General features: G+C 35.9%; 1 protein-coding gene across 8 annotated transcripts in view; it reads right to left on the bottom strand.

The window, feature by feature from the left end:
- The window catches only part of MEF2C (myocyte enhancer factor 2C), a 204019-nt gene that overhangs the window by 20365 nt on the left and 170544 nt on the right, over positions 1 to 13110 (bottom strand). The gene's annotated exons all lie outside the window — the stretch shown is intronic.

Here is a 13110-nt window from a genome sequence, read left to right as displayed (position 1 = left end):
CTTCTTTTCAGTAAAATCAATATGTGTATGCCAAAGACCCACACTGGCATTCCCCAAGTTGGCTAAGGTTTTTTGAGGGAGTTACAAACTCAACACATATGGAAGGTGCCTAGAAAAGAAGGTGATGTCTGATGAATCAACGGGGTGGAATCTTTTTTTAAAAAATAATAAAAGTAGAAAAATAGAAGATAATTGGTTGATATTTGCTTCAATAAATTCTCCTACGTGAATTGCAATATTTAAAAATAAACTTGCAAAGGTAATTACACCATTACATAAGTACAGTGTTCCCTCGATTTTTGCGGGGGATGCGTTCCGAGACCACCCGCGAAAGTCGAATTTCCACGAAGTAGAGATGCGGAAGTAAATATGCCATTTTTGGCTACGGACAGTATCACAAGCCATCCCTTAACACTTTAAACCCCTAAATTACCACTTCCCATTCCCTTAACAACCATTTACTCACCATTATTACTGGTACTCACCATTGAATAAGACACTTAGTGATCCTGATATTTATAAACATAATTTTTTATTAACAATACATTTTTTTTGTTATTCATTTGCAAAAATTATTAGTTTGGCAATGACATATGACATCATCGGGCGGGAAAAACTGTGGTATAGGAAAAAAACCCTCAAAGTATTTTTTAATTAATATTTTTTTGAAAACCGTGGTATAGGCTATTCGTGAAGTTCGAACCCGCGAAAATTGAGGGAACACTGTATATGCTAATTTTTATTTGCTTTTTTATCTTTGTTGTGCCAGTATTTTATCTCCTTGGGGTTTTTTTTTTTCAAATTTTGCTGGTCATTGTTTGAATAAACAGCATTTCATTAATTCATTTTGTTTCATTTCACTTCGTGTGGTATGCATAGTTAAGCATCCTAGAGAATGTTTCACAACTGAGTAGGAGGAGGAGACAACAACTCTTCCTAGGCAGTACAACTCTGGCTACAGAGATGTAAGAACTTGGAAAAGGAGCTGTGATTGTAGGAGTTTTTTTAATAAATACATTGTTCCCTCGAGTTTTTTAATAAATACATGTTCCCTTGATTTTCGCGGGTTCGAACTTCGCGAAACGGCTATACCATGGTTTTTCAAAAATATTAATTAAAAAATACTTTGCGGTTTCCCCCCCTATACCACGGTTTTTCCCGCCCGATGACATCATACGTCATCGCCAATCTTTCGTCTGCCTTTAATAAATATATTTTTTTAATAAACTTTAATAAATAAACATGGTGAGTAATAATCTAAATGGTTGCTAAGGGAATGAAAAATTGCAGTTTAGGGGTTTAAAGTGTTAAGGGAAGGCTTGTGATACTGTTCATAGCCAAAAATAGTGTATTTACTTCCGCATGTCTACTTTGCAGAAATTCGACTTTCGCGGGCGGTCTTGGAACGCATCCCCCGCGAAAATCGAGGGAACACTGTAAAGCCTTTTAAAATAAGCTTTTCTTTATTATGTCTTTATTTTAGTGTGTGTGTGTGTTTGTGAGTTAAGCCATCCCTATTTATATTCTTTAGAGTGAGGCACAGTTTGCCTCTCATATATTATGTCTCAAAAAGATCTATTGTTCTTGTATCTCTCTATACTCAATGGACAAATTGAATTATGTGTCTCTATGTGTAAATGAAGGATGTGCAGGAAAACCATGGCATCTCAGTTCCAATGACCATTCAGCTGTGAAGCTTACTCTTGGGAGTTTAACCTGCACCACAAGTCCGCTGTGCAGATGAGTAAGCACACTTAAAAAAAGAACGGGATGATAATATAAACAATAAGATCCTCAACATTGCTCTTTTAATATTTTAGGCCCCTAAAGAGAAATTCTGGTGACCTTGAGAAAAATCTTGAGCTACCTGAGGCGAGAGGTTGATTGGATTCTGTCTTTTAGTTGTACAGTATTGAATATTTAACTGGATATTACCAAATGCTTGTTACACAGAAGAAAGAAACCAACGTCAGATGATATTGCTGGGGAGGTGGGGGTGGGGAGGGAAATAGAACAAGAAAGAACAAAGCAAACCATGATAAAAGGGGCTGCTTTATGGACAAATGCAATAGAATTCTGCTTAGCTTGACTCACTTTATTCCCCCACTTTAGGCTTTTTTGTTTTGAAACAAAAGAAAGTGCAGCAAGGCTATAATTTCCAGAAAAGAAAGAAGAAGGAGAAAACAAACCGGAGGAGGACTCAGAAGCCTCTGAAATGCTTCATCCTCAATCCCTTCCTCCCCTTTTCGGAGCCTAATCCTGAATGCTGAGTTCAGCAGGAGTTGGTTCTGATTTTGAACACACCCCTTCATGTCATCTCTGCACTTGTAGCTTTACAGCCTGACATACAGGCATCTTCACATTGTGCTAATTTGGTGCTTTCAGAAGCAGTGCTGCTTCCCATTTGAAACTGCAATAATCACAATGATAATGCTGGCACAGCACTGCAATTAAGCAGCCTTTCTCAGCACCAGGAGGAGGAGGAGGAGGAGGAGGAGGAAGAAGAGGAGGAGGAGGAGAAGAAGGGGAGGAAGAGGAGGAGGTGGTGGAACAGGAAACAGGGGAGCAATTGAACTTATTCACCAGGGCAGTGGCTTTTCAATTCTCTTAGATGAGAGCGTTTCATTCTCTTTGCAGTGTCAGTAAGGGCACCATTTTTGTATACTAATATCACAATAATTTCCTGGAATAACAGCCTCAAGAGGCATGGTTTAAACATGCCATTCCAATAGTTTTACTGAAAATAAAATGTATATAAAAAGTGGCATCATAGCATGAAATAACCAATTTATGAGGAAATGCACTTTCCTACAGACTCAGTGGTATACATAAAATATGTAAATAAATATAATGCAAAACTCAATAGCATAGATTTTAATTTTCTAATAATCAGCTATTTAATTTTCCTACACTGCAATAGGAAGCAACTCAATTCATTAGAACAGGTCGTATTTCTGAAATACTGTAAAAATGATCAAGATCACACTATTGTTAATACTTTCAGAGGTGCACAGAACGTAATCCCTTGTTCAGTGACACTAAACTGTATCAATAATATCTAGGATTTTTTTAAAATAAAAGAGGCCCAGTGTTACCAGATATTCTACCCTTATGTAACATATATTTTACACAATACATAAAGTAACATGTCAATTAACATTTGCAATGGATTACCTGTTTTGCTTTAAGAAATGAAAAACTGTTTTATTATATCATATAATATACTTGTGATGAAAGCCGGATATAAAACTAATCAATATGTTCAAAAAAGTGACAATCAATTGTTCAGTACAGGATTATTTTTATATGTATATAAATATGCCTGCAAATATACAATTTATTTTGTATTAAAAATGCTTGCGTGTATAATCTAAGTCTCACTTCTATGCGTTTCTTTCTAAGAAACGGAAATAAAGGATATGATGAGGAGATACCCATTTTCCCTTAAAACCCACCAATATATTAAAGTAAAGTTCATATAATACAGCTTAACACCGGTTATGTCTTCCCATCATTTTTAGACTGTGCCACTTACAGAGATACCAGTCATGTAATTCTTTATGTATTTATCCACAATCGTAAAATATTTTGAAACGTGATGACTTTTCGTGCATTTATATTTTTAGAGCATCGAATTATTTTAGAGAGTGATTACAATCTTTTCTTTACCAGTGGATTTCTGCTGTTCTTGGCACATTATGCCAGCTGGCAATTTGGAGCCATATAATGACTGTTTCTCCTTCCAGCCACCAAATCATTACGCTTTTGGCAGAGGATGGATCCTGGAATGTAAGACTGCAGACTCAAAACCAATGATATATAAACCCATCATTTGAAAATCCATGATGAATACATGCATGCGGCCTGTAGCAGAGGGGAGTCTGCATTTAATCTGGATGCTTAAACCGCATCCTCTGTTAAAGGCTCTGGCCTCAACTAAGGCACCTTAAAAGTTAAATGCCCTGAAAGTCTCTGTTAAGTTCAGAGGCAAAGGAAAAACCCAGCAGCAACAAAATCAACTCAGCCCTTCTAATATAGAGATTAAACCTTTCTTTAGCCTGTCCTTTAAAATTACACTTTGCCTGGACGGTTATCAATTTAAATGCAACTGTGTGCACAATGCTATGTCCCACAAGCCACTAGAAAGAGGGAAAATTATATGCCATGTAGGGATGGATTTCCTGATTATAAATTAGGAGAAAATAAAGACCAGATGAAATGGAGAGCCAGTTTGCTTTATATTTTATTTGATTAAAAGCCATGTATTTGTTGAAGTGGAATATGTTCAACGTTATGGATATAACTTGCAGTGCATAATAACAATGCTGCTGCTAATGGAGAAGTAAAAGTCTGAGAGGGACATACACTTCTCAGCCAAGAGGCTCTAAAAACACCAGCGATCACTGGGAATTTCTTTTCCCAGACCATTACAAGAACTTACATTTTATTTTATGGATTTTATTGAGTAAATGATGTTTAAAAACAAGAAGTAAATCTATTTCTCCACTAAGTGTTGTATTGGAGCAAGTAGCCACTTTTCCATCCAATGTCCTAGGAGTCCTTTGTAGAAACCAATAATACTGATAAGGAGAAAATGAAATGGAATGAAGTCTAACATCTCCCCCCCTTCAATGAATGCTTCTGCCTATCTTATTTGGAGAACAGACGAGGGTTTTAAAATGAATTTTTGCTAAGTAAGGGAACAATACAAATACAGAAAAATCCAACTTGATCTATTTCCTGAGCAAGAGACATGAAGTTCTGAGGTTGGAAGCTTAAGTAATAATGTACAAAAGAGAAGGTATGGGCTATATATTTATATAAAATACACACAAATGTGCATAAGCGATGCCTATAGAAAGGAAATAAAAGAGAGAGAAAGGGTTATTTATTATTTTAATTTATTTAAACGCCTAAAAGCGAAACATTGAAAGAGGAAGAAAACTCTAGTCCCTACACTACGACTGAGTTTTTAAGACTGAGCTATTGGGGATGGCTACAGGGCGGAGCTAATTAATATTCTAATCTAACTCAGTCCCTAACCAATCAGGCTGAAGTATCACCCGTGTTGGACTCTCCGCAGCAGTGCATTGGAGAAGATCTCCATTTTTATGGAAGACCGTTCTTAAGGTTAAATCATTCAAAGAGTGTTTAAACGGATATAGTATATTTAAGCCTTAAAAAGAGAAGGCCATGGACAGATATGATAGTAGTCTTCCTCCTAGGCATGGATGCTACCCAAAGAAGGCCTGGATTTATTCTCTACAACAATTGAGGATAAGGCAAGAACCAATGGATAGAAGTTTGGCCCAGAAATCCCTACTTTAAATACGGACAAATTTCCTGATTATGACAGCTATTTAGTAGTCTATGCAGTCTATACATACTCCATAGGTGCTCCATCATGGGAGGTTTCCAATAAATGATTGGACAGCCATTTGTTGTGAGAATTCCCATATTGGCAGGGGCTTGGACAAGTTGACCTCCATTTAGCCATAAAAGGATGGCCTACCTTAAAATGTTGCTACGTAATACATCCATATTCAGGATTCTGGAGAATCTAACTTGTCCCCTTCCCCTATCCCAGCTCCTCTCTATCCATATTAAGTCATCATTCCAAAACAATGTGCTATTTGCAATTTTAAAAAAACCCTTTAGGTATTTTTTTTTTCCCTTCAAAACTGCTTTGCAATTCTTGGGATTCCCCCAAGCTCTAGAGAACTGGCTTTTCTGTTTGTATAGTGCTGTTTTGTTTTGTATTGTAATTTAACCTAAGATACTAGGCTTAACAGAATAATGAACAGAAAGAGAGAGCCACTGTATCAAACCAACCAAAAGCCTAAGAGGCAACTGCATGTATATCATTGTGAATTCGTGGGAGAACAAGTATTATCAAATGTTAAATGCATATTGTTTTTGCCACAATGTTCTTTTATATTAAACCCCCTCATCCCAAGTAAAATAGAACAATGTTTTGCATTACAAAATAAAACAGCAACTACAACCTAGCTAGGGCAATCCAGAAAACCATACAATTCCTTCATTTTTAATGCAACTTGCTGCTAACCTAACCGAAACTTTCTACTACGTATTACATCTTTAAGTCTATTGAAGTACATTAAGTTGGCTGAGTGCAAATTGCAGAGAAAGGCCCAAGTGGAAGCAATACTCTTCCAGAAAAAGAAAAAAAAATCTTTAAAAAGTCATTTCTGATCCCTGCATTATTGCACTAATGGCCTTTCATTGCTGCGTTTCTGGAAGAAGACTAAGTCAGGTATGGCATAAAAGATATATTGATGGAGTAAAAATAATTTTGTGGGACTTGCATTCAATCACAACCTTTGCATTATTGAGCAATTCTAAAGGATGTATTTGTAGGCTAAGTTTTGTATAGTTCTTTATGAGAAGAAGGTCAGTAATGGGTTAGATCCATTTTGCTAGGGAAAAATTATCTCAAATCTCTATTTTCTTATTTACACAGACTTTTGGTATTTTTTATTCAACATAGCTGTTAATGTCCTGATATAGTCTTCTATGAGCTTTGATGTTAGGACATCTTCAGTCATGTAACAGCAGCTAAACTGAACTTTGGTAAAAAAAATTATAGAGATGACTGAGCAATTTATCAGCTATAAGTAGGATTCTCACTACATCACACAAGGGCATTTGAATTGCATAGCTAAAGCATACGGTAATAATCCCCAATTAACCTCATCTGTAACATTTGAAGAATAGATATGGTAAATTTGCTCTTGGAAACAGATGCTAGCCAAGATTGGGCATCATGATTTGTCATGGTTTTAGAAATGCAGGCAATGCCTCTCTGATGTTACTTTTCTGGCTTGTGGAAATGATGAACACAACATTGTAAAAAAATGTGGCTGAAGATTTACCAAAATGTTTATGGAAATAGTTTGGCTTGTAACAAATTCTGGGCAGGCATATAATCAGTCAGCTGACCTAGGTTGAGTCCACCCATCTCTCTACTTGATCTGCCCCTACTATGATGTGGCATTCTATATTCAATTCATTTCACCACATTTTTGTGGTTTTCTTTCCAAAGAAATGAATGACACCGTTCTGGTTTTATAAGGATTAGCATTTAGTAAATGTTAGTCATTTTCTGAGGGCCAATCCTTGTGCGTAGGGTCACTTAAATATTTTATTTATTTATTTATTTATTTATTTTGTCCAATACAAAATGAAAGTTGAAGAGAATAAACATGTAGTAATATATATCAAGGAAAGGATAGAAGAAAAGATATGAGAATAAAATACGTTAATAGGGATAAAATAAAATATAAAAAAAATACATATAACAATGTATTTTAAATTAGTTTTTAAAAGTTTTTAACATTAGATTTGTTTTTATATTGTATTGCTGTTATGCTGTGAGCCACCCCGAGTCTTCGGAAAGGGGAGGCATACAAATCTAATAAATTATTATTAATTATTATTTATGAGGAATAGAGCAAAAGATATATGAATGGAAGAAAATATATATGAGATATAGGAGAGACAATTGGACAGGGGATAGAGGGCACACTAGTGCCCTTATGCACACCCCTTACTGACCTCTTAGGAACCTGGAGAGGTCAATCGTGGATAGTCTAAGGGAGAAATGTTGGGGGTTGACAACACGGAGTCCGGTAATGAGTTCCACGGTTCGACGACTCAATTGTTAAGTCATATAATTTGCAGTCAAGTTTGGAGGGGTTAAAATTGAGTTTGAATCTGTTACGTGCTCTTGTGTTATTTTGGTTGAAGCTGAAGTAGTGGTTGACAGGCAGAATGTTTCTAGTGACCTCTAAGGTATCATCAGGGGCAATTGTTTGTGGATGCTGGCGGGGGACGATGTTATGTATATTTGCTAAATTAGAGTCCCCATTTTCCTCAAGGCCAAAGAGGATGGCATTCTGACGTTTTTGATCGCGTCCCATGGCATTCTTAATGAGGGTGGGGATGTCGGTAGTTGAGTTTGAAGGTAGAGGTTGTGGAGGCCTTGGTGGAGTATAAACCGGTGGCGGCGGAGTGGTGTAGGGTATATACATATACCCTATACAGGATATGTAGGGACATTGCCCAAATAGCAATAGCAGTTGGACTTTTTATACTTTATACTTTACAGCCTCTCTACGTATCTTACAGAGTAGTATTTTGTCCCTAACAATCTGGATTCTCATTTTACTGACCTTGAAAGGATGGAAGGCTGAGTCAACTTTGAGCTGTTGAGAAGCAAACTGCAGAACTGCTGGCAGACAGACTAAGACAGACTAAGCTTACAATACTGCATTCTAACCACTGTGCCACCAATCCCCTGGAGTCAATCAACTCCCCCCCCCCGGAGATCAGGACTGCCCCCACCCTCCTTGCCTTTCGCAAGCTCCTTAAAACCCACCTCTGCCGTCAGGCATGGGGAAATTGATTCCCCCGGGCCGTTCCGTTTTATGCATGGTTTGTCTGGGATGTATGATTGTTTTTATATCAAGGGTTTTAAACTGTTTTTAATCATTGGATTTGTACTGTTTTATTGTTATGAGCCTCTCCGAGTCTCCGGAGAGGGGCGGCATACAAATCTAATAAATAATAATAATAATAATAATAATCCCTATGACTGATTTTCAAATACATCTAAAGGAACAAGGAACATATGTAATATTACTTTTAAGTATTACATATAATCATTCAATGCATCTAGGCTATGTGAATTATACTGGACCTACTTTTTATTTACTGGTATCCATGTCATTAACATATCTGTACAAAGAACAAGGAAATGCTGGTGTGAAAACATCAGCTTATTTGGTAATAGCATAGAACAGGACTTTGTAGAGACTGCTAATATTAGAAGCATTCAAAAGCAAATATATTCATATCTTAATTGCACAATCAGGATTCTGTCATTTTTAGGTTTTTTATTCCTAGAATAGATGTTTCATGCAGTCAATATTAGCTCTGTAATTCCTTTGCATAGATTATGAAATTTATATTTGATAGTTTCTTTAATGGTTTCTGAATTGGAGAAATGTATTGCTGTGGTGCAAGAAAACCTGTTATTTCCTATATCTTGAGTAAAAATTGATTTAGTTGTTCCACTCAGCATTTTTTATTTACACCATATTTATCATATTATCTTGCTCACCTTGGCTCATTTTCTCTTAACCAGTCAACTCAATAATTACATGTAATTAATTAAACAAGGTGCTTAAAAGTATTAGAGTCTGATGTCCAGTTTTGATTTTTGTTTAATGGCTATAGTTTTAAACATCTTGAGTATCAAGGTCAAGAGATTAAATTCTGGTATTCTTCTGTAAGGGATGCAGCTTTATTGCTTGGTTAAGTTTTTCTGTTAAGTATAAGCCAATTGTAACATAGTGCTGCTAGTTCTCAATTTACAATAATTCACTTAGTGACTGTTCAAAGCTACAACTGGAAAAAAGTGAGTTATGAACGTTTTTCACACTTATGACTACTGCACATCTCTATAACTTCTGTGCCAATGAGAAAGATTAATTAGTGTTACTGAAATGTGAGAAAGGGAATAAAAAGAGACATTACAATATTAGGTGGACATTTAATTTGCCAAAGGAGGGAAATATGCTCTATAAAATTATGAATTGTATTTCCACACTATCCTTTTCAACTGAATAACCAACTTATTTCCAAAGTGGTTGTGGTGTAAAGTTCAAATAATAAAACTTCTGTTTTACAACTGGTAACGTTGGAACTTTGCAGAAATTCTAGCATCGCCCACTTTCAGTTGTAGTAGATTTTTTGGGTCACTTAAGAGAAACCTATTTAATTCTTCTAGTCAGTTTCACTATCTGTCTAAAAAAGCAGCCCAGCTTGATTTCTGCTTATTTAAGCAGTGTGAAGACTCAACTCTTTCCTCACCTTGTTTTGCAGCCTCTGGGACCAACAGAGCCATTATTCTAACCTCCTCCCACACAGAAGACTCAGACTGCAATTTATAACCAGTTGCAGCTGCTAAGAAAATCATGCTACTTATTACAGTTCTCAATGGGATTTTTAAAAAAAAATAATGTTAAAAAAGGAAAGCTGCGCAGTCAACATCATTTTTGTAAAATGATAAAATAAAAATGCACTCATAATATATACAGAAATCTTGGGGAGAGATTTTAGCTGCTTAATTTTTTTGCCTTGTTAGGGAATGGAACATTGAAGGATTTTTTGTTTTGCAATTTTCTGCTGATCAGCTAAGGAAACACTGATAGGCTAATAGTGTCTCTCAAATACTTTCAATGTCTTGAGGTTAATAGGATATATAAGCAATATCAGATGAATGATGAGTTACTATTGAGCAGCTCCCTGGCGCATACACATGTGGAAGCACCAGAAACCAGAAGACCAGTTCATCAGCATGCAGGCGCATGCTGGGAAGCTGAGCTTCCAGTTTTCAGCATGCACATGCTTACTGGTCACTTGGTCTTCTGGTTTCTGGCACACATGCCTACCTGAAGACCAGCTGGCTACCACACATGTGCTTGCCAGAACCCAGGAGAGTAATGGGCAACAGCTGGCATGCCTGGAGAGATGGATCTGCATGCCACTTCCGCCAAACATGCCATAGGTTTGCCATCATAGGACTAGATAAAAATTTCCCATATGTTGTTGCATTATGAACCTTAACATTAGGCTATACTGATATTCCACACCGGATGAAAGATCCAGGCGCTTACTTTATAGAAATATATAAACTATTCATTTATTTTTAGTGTTGGCTTTAAATCAATTGTTTCTCTAACGCAAAGCCTTGTTTTTTTCCTTTTAAAACAGGAAGCCAGGGTAAAATTAATTATCTAAATAAACCCTGATCAGAGGTGGTCACAGAGGTGCTGAATTTCTATTTTGAATTGTAAATTTTAACAAGCACCAAAAGGAAGGCTGCTTACATGACACTTAGCAGCTATCTAGCTATTTTTTTTAAGGTAGCACATGTTTTAACTTTTAACTTAATTTTCAATTAATTGAATTGAATACTGTTGGACTCCTCACTCCAAAGAATTAAAACTCATGGCTTAAAATTCTGACGCTAACACTTTGTTCTATTCCAAATCCAGAAGTTTCAACTACTTCTTTCAATATGCGAGTGTTGAAATCCAGATGTTTGCTGATTTGCAATACTTCCTAATACTTTTTCTCAGAATAAAAGGACAAATTGTCACATGCAAAATGAACGCATACCACAGTCAACCTCAACAATAGTATGGGGAAAAAATGATTGCAGCAAATGAAAAGTTCCTATTTGAGTGTGGGTTTCCTATAAGAATGTACAGTACTTAATTGCTTGTTCTTTAAGAAAAGAAAAGTCAATCATTCTTCTTTTTTTTAATCTTTCCCCAAAAATCACCTTGGGAAGACTATGACTCATTTAAAAGAACAGATTCTCATTACTGGCTCTGTGATTTAGTCTTTCAATCCATCATTGTATAAAGATAAATATTGAGACATTGTAAATTAGAGAGGATAAGACTGGGAACATTTTTTTAAAGAAAAGAATGGCAAACAAAGTAGGAACCATGGAAAGAGGCACATTTTTCCAAAGCAGGAGTTAATCTTCCCTAAAGGTTTTATAAATCCTTGCAGGTAATAAAGTTATTCTATTGTTTATCATGTTCACATGTAGGCTCAAACTAAATAATCAATTTAAAGAAAATGTAACTTACACCAAACATTTCAACAGGACCTATTTATAATGGGTGTGGGTGTGGGTGTATGTGTGTGTATATATACACACAAGCATATATTTCAACATGGTTTTACTTATCAAGATGTATCACTTTCACATATTAATTCAACAAACATGCAAATATATGCAACATAGGGGAAATTTGATTAGATCTATAGAACTAGTTGGCTAGGTAACACCAAACTTTGCTTGGTGCAATGTGTTGGCTTTGGCACCATCCAATGATAGCAGGTATTTTCTAAGCATGATGCTGAGTGAGTGTTGCATCTCCTAAATAATATAATGTGTTTATATCATCCTTCATAATAAAAAATAGTGTGTCCAAACTTTGGACTATGCTTCTTTTATTTAATGGATTGCTTCCCTATTTGCAATAGCATATCTGTGTCAGTTGCTTCTGGTGTACCCAGTAAACTTTATGAATATATAATACCGTAACTTATTTTGTATTATGTATTATATGTGACTGGAGCTAAAGAAGTATTAATTGGCAGCAAAAAGATTAAGTCACCTACAGTGTTTTTTTTTTAAGTGGACATTTGTTTTGATTGGCCATTGCTAATATAAAGAGATGTACATTCCATTGATATTTATGAGTTTGGGCTGCCTGTATTATTTTAGGATTTGTTCAAAGACTTACTGATTGCTTCATACTCTGCTTGTTTGGGATAGGCTTATTTGGGCATGCTGCCTTCTTTTTTCTTTGCAAATTTTTCCTTTGGCTGCATTATTTTGAAAGCATGCCCAGAATTCCTTTGACCAAGAGATCCATAAATTATAAATAGCCATTACCTACATTTTTATTTAGTTTGAAAGGCTAGAAGAATATGTAAAATAAATTAACATGCAGGCCACATGTGACCAAAAGCAGCAGAACGAATGGTATAATATAAGCATGATAAAATCTTGCAGAAAGACTCAAAGTTCAAGTTGGCCAAATTTGACAATTATTGTCACAATGAACTGCACATTCCAAAAGATTTCAGGTCTTTCTGTCCATTGACAAATTCCAGATTCTGCTGCAATGGAAGGACATTTCCTTACCTGGTATGTAAGAGAAACAACTTTCATGTAGCAATGCTTGCTTTCATCAGAAGCTATTATCTTTCCCCCTTTTAAATTTGAGTTCTAAACTCTGTAGTCACCACTTCTGCAACACCAGAAAACGTGTATCTTCTTAACAGTAACATACTTTAAATCCTGCTTTTAAGCACAGCAACATGCCTTGCCCTTAGCCAAAACATGACTTGTCCAATGGTGCCTTAATGCTGATTGGCAGGAGCTTTCCAACAATAAAGACAAGTGACATTGTGAATGCTACTTGAAGTTACCAGGAAACTGAACTTGGGATTCTCTGCATACAAAGTATTCAGTTCTTCCATTGAACTTAGCTTTTCCTA

The sequence above is a fragment of the Erythrolamprus reginae genome, chromosome 2 (assembly GCF_031021105.1).
Source record: "Erythrolamprus reginae isolate rEryReg1 chromosome 2, rEryReg1.hap1, whole genome shotgun sequence".
NCBI classification, from domain to species: Eukaryota; Metazoa; Chordata; class Lepidosauria; order Squamata; family Dipsadidae; genus Erythrolamprus; species Erythrolamprus reginae.
Note: the sequence above shows the minus strand (reverse complement) of the source record. Positions and strands in the feature narration are given on the sequence as shown.